Source organism: Citrus sinensis, chromosome 8, assembly GCF_022201045.2.
Source record: "Citrus sinensis cultivar Valencia sweet orange chromosome 8, DVS_A1.0, whole genome shotgun sequence".
NCBI lineage: Eukaryota > Viridiplantae > Streptophyta > Magnoliopsida > Sapindales > Rutaceae > Citrus > Citrus sinensis.
The window spans coordinates 13907885-13920787 of NC_068563.1; the positions used below are offsets into that span (position 1 = coordinate 13907885).

The 12903-nt window shown below is 34.7% G+C and overlaps 1 non-coding gene across 1 annotated transcript; it reads left to right on the top strand.

The window, feature by feature from the left end:
* The first annotated feature begins 11143 nt into the window (after positions 1-11143).
* Positions 11144-11250, top strand: LOC127899474 (small nucleolar RNA R71). Its single transcript, XR_008051351.1, has one exon. It is a non-coding gene; the product is annotated as a small nucleolar RNA R71 (small nucleolar RNA).
* The last annotated feature ends 1653 nt before the right edge of the window (positions 11251-12903 follow it).

Here is a 12903-nt window from a genome sequence, read left to right on the forward strand (position 1 = left end):
CTATTAAAAAAAAAATTTATTTTGAATTTAAATTTTATTTTCGCTTTATTTGCTAGGGACTAGCAATAAGCTGGTTGGGGGGTGTGTTGAGTGTTAGAAAATGCATATTTATAAAGGCGAAAACCGTCATTTTACATTTCAAGTTTTACTACCAACCCTTACTTTTATGTATTTAACCTTCTTGTGATTAATTACATGTGTTTTATTTTAATTAAGTATTTTATGTATTTTAGGGGCATTATAGTCATTTCATAATAAAGGAGAGATCAAACGGCAAAACGAACATTACTTTTGAACTCAGGACGGTCGAAAACCTTAGGAGGAGTATAAAAGGAAAAATGGCACTATTCATATGTACGGTACTATTCACGTGTACGGTACTATTTACATTACTGTTCACGACACTGTTCACATAGACGGATCGATGACGTGGGATTGACCGATGATGTAGCATTGACTGATGAGGTGTCACGATCTTGTTGGGCTAAAATTCTTATGTACTGTTGATGGTGACGTGGCAGCATATCAGTGGACGAAAAATCTCGCGTACGGTACATGCGTTACACTGGATTATTTTCAGTCAAATCGTGTTACTGTTCATCCGAGTCAAACCGCGTTACTGTTCATCCGAGTCAAACCGTGTTACTGTTCATCCACGTGGTCAAACCACGTACTGTTGACTGATGACGTGACGCAATCCTGAGCGTCCAAACTGTTTTTAATCCGATGGCCATGATTTACTCCATGTATCTATAAAAAGGGGGCCTTCCCCCCCTCATTTGATATCTCTGAATCCATTTTTGGACTCCATTTTCTGTAATTCCCTCTCCATCTTGTATTTTCTTCGTATTTTAATAAATTCCCATTTTTCCCCTAGTTCAATTATGAGTGGCTAATTTTCTTTCAAGCTTGGGTTGAAGGTGAAGTCTCAACATGTGTCATGAGCTTTATTTGGTAAATTTATTTTCTCTTCCCCTCTAGTTTTTGTTGATGTTTTGACTTCTCGTCGACAAATAATACTAATCTTGTCTAGTACCGCATTGGTTTCACCGGCCCTCTAGTATAAGGTTATTATTATTTGGCATGATAAGCTCTTAGCACCATATTGATTAGAGCGTGGTTCATGAGGTGTGGATTCTCCCCTCATGATTTAATTGGCATTAATAAGGAATATTTAGCCCATGATGCATGTTGATACGAATCCAGATACCCAAGTACATCATTTCAATAGATTTTTCTTCAATTTATTCTCGCCATTGCAAGTCCAATTTTAGAATTTATTATCGCCATTTCAATTCCAATTTTAGGATAATTTAAATCACTTCCACCACAATTCCAACCACCCATTTACAAAATTAATTCTATATATAATTAAAATCCACCTCCTCGTAGGATCGACACTCGTCACCATTAGTTTATGCTACAATAGATTCGTGCGCTTGCGAGTACATTAAAATTTGCACAACAGTGTCTACAACATCCAATTGGAGCTTGAGGTAAATTCAATAAGAGGATGATTGTAATTTTCTTTATGTGTTTTAGTTTGTTTTTCTTTGTTTGTGTGCTTTAGTTTGTTACCCCGGTGAAGTGGCGGATAACGGTACTCCGTGACAATCAAGTCGGTTACTTCAGTTTTCCATAATAACTGATATTCTGAGGCGAAGGTATGGACAGAAACGAGATTTTAGCAAAGCTTCACAATCGATTCCCTTTACTTCCTCAAAATGCCCTCCTTACAATCTATAAAACTCGGTTCAAACGCATGCGATTGCTCATGAGGAATAACATACATGCTGACATCCGTTGATTAATCGAGGCCAAAGTATGTTTGACAGGTGAGTTACCTCCAAAATTTATTGCATACATGCCTGGTTGTGGTAAAGGAAATTATGCAAGAAAACGAAGAGCTCGAAGAATTTTAAATTGCTTATCATAAATTTACCAGAATGAGATGAAATAAAAACCCATGTTCTTTAGGAATGGTGTCTGATAACAGGGAAGATAAGATTCAATTCATTAGGGATGGCTTGAATAAAGAGTCATTGGATGATATCCTTTTATCTCTTGAAACATATCCCAGTGGATATGTGCAAGAAGCGATTCTCCAGTTATAGCCATTATTCCAGAAAGAGCATGCACAATATAGTCTCGGGAATCTGACTATAAACGACCCTATTTGCCAGTTTATAAGAAAACTGGATGGGAAGCTTATCCTCGACCCATAGAGGGCGTTCAAGCCGTTTCTGGACGTAAAACCAGAGGAAGATGTGAGCCACAGTCGCAACTACCTAGAAATATCCTTTTACTTCACTGATGTTTTATTTTACTGTTGTTTTATCATTTGCATTATTGTCTTTAATAATTTTATTTTATCATTTTTTTCTTTTTACTGTTTGATTTTTTACTCTCGAGCCATGTGCTTTACACGTTAATTGACACTGACATGCTACCTCATACACAACTGTGATCCACTGTCACTAAGATTATTAAATATGATTTTTTGTCAAGCACTCAAATTATTTTTGAGAAGTATCCCAATGGCAGCTACTTCCAATAGACAATTCAAGAACATTTGTGTCCTTTCTGGATTTAACTATGGCAAACATAAAGAGTTCGTTGAGGCAACCATAGATCTTGGTCGAAGCATAACAGAGAGAAAATTACACTTGGTGTATGGAGGAGGTAACTGAGGGTTATCAAAATTGGTCTCAGAAGTTGCTTTTGTCAGAGGAAGCCAAGTGTTATGCATCATCCCAAGAGCCCTAAAACCTTTAGGCAGTTTGTCTGACTCACCGACTGGAGAAGAGTTAGTCGTCTCAGGTATGCAAGAAAGAATAACTGAAATGCTTAATCATGTTGATGCTTTTATTTTCCTTCCAGGAGATCTTGCAACACTAGAGGCACTTATCACACTAGCATCTTGGGCCCATCTACACATTCACCAGAAACTCATCGATTTGTTAAATGTCAATAACTTTTATAATGACTTCATCGCATTTCTTAACCATGCAATAAAAAACTATTTCATTCCTTCCACAGCGAAAAAACTTTTTATTTGTGCTCACACTGCTAATGAGCTACTTGATCTGTTACAAGCTTATAAACCAGAGCTAGACTCAAGGACCTTTGTGTTGGAGTCTCCAAATAATGATGGTAACAGTAGCCGCAGTAAGAATACAAATTAGATTTAACTCTCCGCTTGTAAATATTTTCTCTTGTGTTGCACCACTCAGGTGATGTCTTCTAAACTCTACTTCTTTCCCTTAAAACATTGAGGACAATGTTTCGTTCTGGTTGTGGGGAGGGAATAGTTGACAATTGTGGAATGCTTCAATCTTGGTTAAGTTTTTACTAATTTTTTGTTGTAGAAACTAACTGTTGCTAACTTTTTTGTGTTGAAGATGGCTGAATATGGAGTGTAGTTACTCTAGAAACGCATCTTCTTCGTTAAAAAAAAATTACAGACATTTTCTTTTTCTTTATTAAGCTTTGATATTCATTTTTTTTTACTTCTTCTTTTTAATTTCTCTTTTATAAATATACATTTTCAAAATTTTAAGTCGAAAATGGCTGAATATGGAATGTAGTGCCTCTAGAAACGCATCTTCTTAGTTAAAAAAAATCATTTTCTTTTTCTATCATTTTAAGTGTAACTTTTCTAATTAGTTTTTCTGCATCATTTTCACATTTCTACATGCATATTTTCCTTTCATGTTTAGAATAGGTTGGGGGGGTAGAATGTTGTTTGAAAAGAAAAAAAATTGTGTGATTAGTTTTAACATTAGATGACATGATGAATTTTAAATTTTAGTATTTGTATTATCTTTGATCTTAAGTGATGTTACGCCATGTTTGCTACTCTACATGTTGATGAGTTGCTTGAAGGAATGAACATGTCATAATAAGTGCCAAGTGAGTTTTTGAGCCTATCGTTTTTTTTTTAGAGTAACCATTTTGCCCATTCTTCATACAGCTTAGCAGTTTATTATTTTATACACGATCTATAGATTTCTTTTGAGTTAACCCTTAAAAAAAAGTTGTAAAATTAAAAAAAAAAGAAAAAAATGTGTGTTGCTACATCTGGAGACCCATCTAACTAGTAGATATGAAAGATTATTTAGAGCCCTAAAAGACGATGGAAATGTCATCTTTGATCCGTTTGAGCCTTTCTAGCCATCCCTTTTGTGAAATATCCATAGTTAACCCTTTTGAGCCTTTAAAAAAAAATTATTTTCTTTGTCAAACTTATCATCTTGACCCACTCCAATTTGGAGTATTACCCGATATCTTACAAGTTCCATCACCTATTTATGTTTGAGAAAAATGTAAATAATTATTTTGTTCAGTGAGGTTGTGCCAAACAAAAGCAAAAAAACAAAAACAAAAACAAAAAATAAAAAACAAAAATTGTTGTTAAAAAAAATAACAATAATAGGTGAAATCCACCGTGCAACTTCCAAAAAAAAATCTCTGCATTTTTCTCAAACATACACTTTGTTTTTCTTATTTCCCCTCCTTTGTTAGCCATGTCCCTAGCCTACATTACGTCCTAATAAAAGTCCTTCTTTATTTTAGGGAACTATAGTCTGAAGTAAAAGCTAGTTATATGGGCTAAAAAGATGTAGTGGTGCATAATAAAAAATAAAAATAAAATAAAAATAAATAAATAAATTGGGTTGACTAGCATTTTTGTTTGACTTGAGATCGTATTATTTCTGAGCTGAGGGCATATTTCTTTCATCTTGGTGAGAGCGTGTGACATTACTTCTTTATTATTTTCTCTCAAATTCAGCATTCATTGAAGTGGCTATTTTTATTGGGTTTAATTTCTTTGTGAGAGTGTCACTACTTCCAGTGAGATTTTGGGGTTTGACATGTCATTCTTGAAAACAGCTTTGACAAAGTCTACTGAGCTGATTCATGTTGATGGTTGATGTGGGTGTGATGTTTCTTTAGACTGGAGATAATTCTTATACTTTTATTTGATTGTTATCATTAGTATGATGAATAAACAAGATTGTTTTATAAAAAAAAATTATTTTCGGTTTGAATTTTGTTTTCTCTTTATTTACTAGGGACTAGCAATAAGCTGGTTGGGGGGTGTGTTGAGTATTAGAAAATGTATATTTATAAAGGAGAAAATCGTCATTTTATATTTCAAGTCTTATTAACACCCTTACTTTTATATATTTAAGCTTCTTGTGATTTAATTACGTACGTTTTATTTTAATTAAGTATTTTATGTATTTTAGGGGCATCATGGTCATTTCACAATGAATGAGAAATCAAACGGCAAAACGGACATCACTTTTGAACTCAGGAAAGTCAAAAACCTTAGAAGGAGCATAAAAGGTAAAATGTTATTGTTCACATGTACGGTACTACTCACATGTACGATATTGTCCATGTTACTGTCCATGATACTATTCACACATACGAAATTATGACGTGGCATTGACCGATCATGTGGTATTGACTGATGAGGTGTCACGATTCTATTGGACAAAATTTATATACATTGTTGATCGATGACGTGGCAGTATGTTAGTGGACCAAAAATCGTGCGTACGGTACATGCATATACATAGGATTATTTTCAACCAAACCGCGTCACTGTTCAAGCCGGTTGACTGTTCAAACCACGTGGTCAAACCGTGTCATTGTTCAAACCGCGTAGTCAAACCGCGTACTGTTGACTGATGATGTGGCACAATCCTGAGCGTCCAAACTGTTTTTAATCTGATGGCCATAATTTACTCAATGTATCTATAAAAATGGAGCCTCCCCCCCCTAATTTGATACCTCTGAATCCATTTTTAGTCTCCATTTTCTGTAATTCCTTCTCCATCTTGTACTTTCTATGTATTTTAATAAATTCCTATTTTGCCCCTAGTTCAATTATGAGTAGCTAATTTTCTTTCAAGCTTGGGTTGAAAATGAAGTCTCAACATGTGTCATGGGCTTTATTTGGTAAATTTATTTTCTCTTCCCCTCTAATTTTTGTGGATGTTGACTTTTCGTCGACAAATAATAATAATCTTGTCTAGATACCGCCCTGGTTTTATCGGCTCCCTGGTACAAGGTTATTATTATTTGGCACGATAAGCCCTTAGCACCATATTGATTAGAGTGTAGTTCATGAGGTGTGAATTCCCCCCTCATGATTTAATTGGCACTAATAAGGAATATTTAGCCCATGGTGCATGTTGATACGGATCCAGATACCCAAGCGCCGTATTTCAATAGAATTTGCTTCAATTTATTATCGCCATTTTAATTTAAATTTTAGGATAATCTAAGTTACTTTCACCACAAATCCAACCACTCATTTAGAAAATTAATTTTACACATAATTAAAATCCACCTCCTCGTGGGATCGACACTCTTCACCATTGATCTATACTACAATAGATTCGTGCACTTCTGAGTTCAATAAAATTTGCACAACATCACCCCACCTATTGATCATCTTTACAGTAGAAAAACTGAAGTTGGAATAATAGGAATCTCTAGAGATGGCTAAGACTAATTACTCTTCTTTTCATCTCTAATTATTTGATCTTTAAGAGACACAACATCTCTACTCTGATTAGTTTTCTTGCCACTGGATCCCATAATCCATACCGAAATTCTTTATCTCCATAGCCTAAGAAAATTCATCATAGCTTTATCGTCAAGCTTCAATCTCTCATCTTCAAGGATGTGAACATATGCTCTACAACCAAACACTATCAAATGTTTGTAAGAAAAATCTTTCTTGGTTAAAATTATTTCAAATAATCACCATCTAATAGAGCTGAAGAAGAAAGGTTAATCAAATCAACTGCAAAATGCATAACCTCTGCCTAAAGAGATTTAAGAAGCTTAGAATTAAAAAGCATACACCTGATCCTTTATTCAATTGTTTTGTTCATCCTTTCTGTAACAACATTCTGTTGAGGGGTTTTTGCTACATTTATCTTAAATGTGATTCCATGGGATCTGCAATATTACTCAAATGTCTTTTATACTCGCCACCTTAATCTGTCCTTACACATTTTAATTTTCCATTCTATTCCTTTGTCAACATAAGCATGGAGGAATTTAAGCGTATCAAGCTCCTGGCCTTTGGATTTCAAAGCAAAAGACCACATTTTTCTAGAACAATCACCAATAAAAGTTACAAAATAAAGTATATCTCTTATTGGTCTATTATGCATCATGCAAACACCAGTGTAAATTAAATCAAGGATTTGCGACTTTTTACATAATGAAAAGCTTTTAAAAACTACTCCGTGTGTCTTTCTAGCTAACCAATAAACACAAGTCTTAAGGGATATACTTGGGAGGCTGGGTAGAAAACATTTCTTGCAGGAGTTTCTAATCATTTCTTATCAATTGGACCAAGTCTTTTATGTCATATCTCAGTGTCAGAATCTTTTACAGTCGGCTTCATATCTTCTTTCTTGATCTTGGCTTCTATAACATAGACAATGCTTACTTTCTTTCCTTTAGAGTGCATTTGGCACACTGTATTATATTATACTATATTACATTCTTTTAATATAAGTGTGTTGTATTATAATGTATTACATTAGCACTGCATTATATTCATGTTGTGCAACATTTGATGCCACATTATACTGTATTAGTTTTTAATTATGTTATGTTTGGTGTTCAACTGCATTGTACTAATTTTTTTTTCTTGATCAATTTACATTATATATTTAGAAAACAATATTTATTAGTACTTAAACTGGTATTAGGGGTATGTTTAGGATTGAAGATTATTTGATAATCACTTTTCAAATAATCTACTACGGATGTTTGGTCAATGAAATTCAAAAGTATAATATTTAATATACAATGAAAAAAAAACTTGCTTATTTATTTGTAATTTATTTAGAATATTATTTTTTAAATTATTTTTTATTTACTGCTTATTTTTCATGATGTATCTATTTTCTTTATTAATATTTAAATAATTTTTCATTAATTATTTCATTGTACAATAAATTCAATTACAAATTTTTTTCACTAAAAAATTTATTACCTACAATACAAAATTTATTAAATGCAAAATAAAAAAAATCCATAAATGACAGAGTGAGTGTAACACTCCACTTAGATTTTCATTTTAAAGATGTTTAAAACACTATGCTTTTATAAATACAAATTAAAAAAAAATCGCACAACAAACAAAAACTTTCTTACATAAAGTAAAAGTCACATAGAGATTTCATAGTTTATTTCAAAACTTGATTATTACATAAGGTAAGATATTTATTTTCGATTAAAACAAAGCTGAGCCCATCATAAAATCCCAAGGTCTGTTATGTCCATATACACTTCGTCTTGACTAGGACTTAGTGCCGACTTGCCCTATTTATCGTTACTTGCAATGTAAGGACTTTATGAGCTAATGCCCAGTAAGATAACACTTGAATGCATGTATAACTTATTATGCACGTGGATGATCTTATTAAGCTTTTAAAAGAAACTTACAAAACAATTTTATTAGGGCCCTAGGTATGTTGCACTACAACGTTGGCACTTTTACTCTTTAAACATTATGCCATTGGGCCTCATTAGTTGATCTTTTGGGCGTTACCTATCATCGTCCCCAAAAAATTTCTTTTTACTTAGCTTTGAGGGCTTGTCCTCCTTCAAAACTTTTCCACCTGGTAATACAACCACCTATTTTTCATAAATTCATTTTTTGAAACATCTTCTTCATAATGTAATCCATGATATGCATGTGAAGGTGGTTTTCTCTTGATCTTCTGGTGCTATAGGGATTTGATTATAGCCTGAATATCCATCTAAAAAGCAATAGTAAGCATGGCCAGCAAGTCTCTCCAACATTTGATCAATAAAAGGTAGTGGAAAATGGTCTTTTCTAGTAGCAGCATTAAGTTTTCTGTAATCCATGCATACCCGCCAACCTGTGACTGTCCTTGTTGGGATAAGTTCATTGTTGTCATTCTTCACGATCGTCATTCCTACTTTCTTTGGTACCACTTGCACTGGACTGACCCATTTGCTATCAGAGATTGGATAAATTATCCCAGCATCTAATAATTTAAGCACCTCTGCCCTAACCACTTCTTGCATGTTTGGATTTAGGCGCCTTTGTGGCTGTACTGTCGGCTGATAACTCTCCTCCATTAGAATCTTGTGCATGCAAATTGAAGGGCTTATTCCTTTGATGTCGGCAATAGTCCATCCTAGAGCAGCTTTGTGATCCCTCAAAACTCGAAGTACCTTTTCCTCTTCAAGATCTGTCAAGGCAGAAGAAATAATAACTGGTAGCTTAGAGTTATCATCTAAATAAGCATACCTTAAATGAGAGGGCAACGGCTTAAGCTCATGTTTTGGAGGTTCTTCTATTGAAGGTTTTGGTCTAGAAGGATTTCTACCAAGCTCTTCCAATTCTGGCTTTTTCGAGGGCACGTAAAATGGTGAAGCTTCCAAATACCGTGCATACTCCTGAATACTTGTATTCGTAGATTGAGTAGTCCCAGAGTGAACAATACATCCTTCTAGTGTGTCATTTGGCATTGTATCGCGAAAGCTCTCAATTATCTCCTTATCAATGGTGTCTATTTGAAGGCACGTGTCGATCTCCGATGGATATTTCATTGCTTCGAATACATTGAAAGTGACTTGCTCATTTTGCACCCTAAGGATTAGTTTTCCTTCTTGGACATCAATAAGAGTTCTTCCTGTGGCCAAGAATGGTCGGCCTAAAATGATTGGTATCTCTCGATCTTCAATCATATCCAAAACAATAAAATCTACAGGAAATATAAACTTGTCAACCTTAACAAGTACGTCCTCAATCATTCCTTTAGGATACTTTATAGACCTATCTGCCAATTGAAGAGAAACAGTTGTTGCCTTTGGTTCACCAAGTCCTAATTTCCTGAAAACAGATAGAGGCATCAAATTAATACTTGCACCTAAATCACACAAAGCTTTATCAAAATAAGTATTTCCAATAGTGCATGGGATAGAAAAACTCCCTGGATCTTTCAACTTCGGTGGCAATTTATTCTGTAGAATTGCAGTTGACTCTTCAGTTAACAACACAGTTTCATGCTCTTCTAATTTCCTCTTGTTGGATAAAATTTCTTTCATGGATTTAGCATAGCTTGGCATTTGTTCTAATGCATCTGCAAAAGGAATGTTAATATGCAACTTTTTAAAGACATCAAGAAATTTAGAGAACTGCTTATCTAATTTGTTTTTCCGAAGGCGCTGAGGAAACGGGATTAGAGGGACATAAGCTTTGACTGGTGCTGATTGTTGTGATTGTAGAATTTCTGCACTTGCTGTCTCATATGTTCTAGTGGTGTCTTTAGTTTGCTCCATGTTATCTTCTTCAACTTCCTTTACTTCTTTTGGCAGATCTTCAAGTTGTCTACCATTCCGAAGCATAATTGCATTCATTTGTTCCTTTGGATTTGTCTCTGTGTTGCTCGGCAGAGAGCCTTGTGGTCTGCTGGATAACAAGTTTGCAATCTGACCCATTTGTACTTCGAGGTTCCGGATTGATGCAGCTTGATTCTGAAAAGTTGTCTCTGTTTTGGTCATGAATTGAGACATATTTGTTGTAAGTTGGGTAAGAGCATCTTCCAAATTTGACTTCTTCTCTTGTGGTTGGAACCCTGGAGGTGGCTTCAATGTATTTTGAGTGTTGTTCCATGACAAATTCGGGTGGTTTCTCCAGCCAGAATTGTAGGTATTAGAATATGGGTTATTTTGTTGCCTCTGGAAGTTTGACACATAATGAGCTTGTTCAGCAGATGACGACGCAAAAGGACTTCCAACTTGGCAGTTGACACTGGTATGGTTCCCTCCGCATAATTCACACACTTGTGTTTGAATTGCACTAACATTTAGGTGCTCCAGCTTATTAGATAAAGCAGTCATCTGTGCAGCTAAAGCAGTGACAACATCTACATTATGGGCTCCTACAATTTTCCTTGGCATTGATCGCTCTGAAGTCCACTGGTAATTATTGGATGCCATCTCCTCCAATAATTCATAAGCTGCTTCTGGTGTTTTTCCCATTAACGTTCCTCCTGCTGCAGCATCAATCATTGTTCTAGTATTGGATCCCAAACCATTGTAAAATGTCTGCACCTGAAGCCAAACTGGTAGACCATGATGTGGGCATTTTTTTAGTAGGTCTTTGTATCTCTCCCACGCTTCATATAATGATTCCATCTCGAATTGAGCAAAGGTTGTGATGTCATTCCTCAATTTGGCTATTTTTGCTGGAGGAAAGTACTTTGCTAAAAACTTCTGTGCTAAACCATCCCAAGTAGTGATTGTTCCAGCAGGGAGTGAGTTCAACCACTCTTTTGCTTTATCTCTTAGTGAGAACGGAAAAAGCCTTAGCCTAATAGCATTGTCTGAAACACCATTTTGCTTAAATGTATCACAAATTTCTAAGAAATTTGTAATATGAGCATTTGGATCATCATTTGGCATCCCAGCAAACTGTACTGACGTCTGAATCATCTGGATTATAGCTGGCTTAATTTCAAAATTATTGGCTTGAATGGCAGGACGTGCAATGCTTGAGCGGGCACCATTAACTGTAGGTACAACATAATCTCTTAAGGGTTTTGCATCCTCATTTCCATGTAATGCTTTGTCAGCCATGATTAATTGTTGCTCCTGTGAAGCTTCTCTCCTTTCTTTATTAAGCCTTCTACACGTACGTTCAATCTCTGGATCAAAAGGCAATAAATCAAAACTTCTTGAACATCTCATAAAATAAAAACAATGAAAATAAAATTCAAATTAAACTAAGGTTAGTTGGTATCGATACTAATCCAAACAATCCCCGGCAACGGCGCCAAAAACTTGTTGCGTAAATTAGCAAGTGTACTAGTCGGCACAAGTAATATAATGAAGAGTAGAGTATCGTCTCCCAGAGATTGTATACCCTATTAGTTACCGAAATTATTCTAACCCTAATTTATATGAACAATCAAATAAGCGAATTTAGATTAAAATTAAATTAAATAAAATAATTAAGAATTAAACAAAGATGCAGACAATAATAGAAAATTACCAAGAGATTAAAACACTAGGACATTCGATTTCACCATAACCAATCCAATTTAATCCTCCATCTATGCTATTAAAGTTTATTACCCATGTTGACAGTGAATTTCCCTAATTTATTCAATATCCTCTCTCGAGTAATATCAAAAATATCTCCATATATCAACCCACTATATCTCTATGTGAATTTAAATATGCAAAGATTCATTAAGTTCTATGGAAATTCTTAGATAAAACTGCACGAATCACGTTGGCACATCTCTGTCTTTCGTTCAATTCATGGCATCCATTACACAGAGCAAAAATACATAAATCTCCTCTCGGTCTCATTATGTATCCTCAAATCATTCAAATATTGGCCAAATAATTAAAAGCATTAAGCACAATAATGAACACTCAATCATGGAATAATTAATTAAAAATAACATAGATTTATGGAATTAAATCTTCATAGTTAGGCTACATCGTAGCCCTAATAAAATAAATTAGTTCATGGGAATATAAAGAGAATCCATTAATTTAATTGGAAACATTCAAGTAAGATAATAGAGAAGAGAGAAAGAAAAAAACTCAAGAATTAATGTGTCTTCCTTCTGCTCTAAATTATTCCCGCTGCTCTCGATTTTCCTCAAAACTTGCGGCTGCTGCTCTATTATTTTTCTCTTTTCTCTTGGCTTCCCCCCTCTTGTGCGGCTGCCTTTCTTCTCTTTTATAATGATGTGGTTTCTTCCAAATCCTTCAAGGAAAAGGATTGCAAATCCAGCCCACGAATCCTTAAATGAAAAGGATTTCAAACAAAACAATTCTAGCCACCTTTTAAGCCCATCCACGTGACTTGTAAAG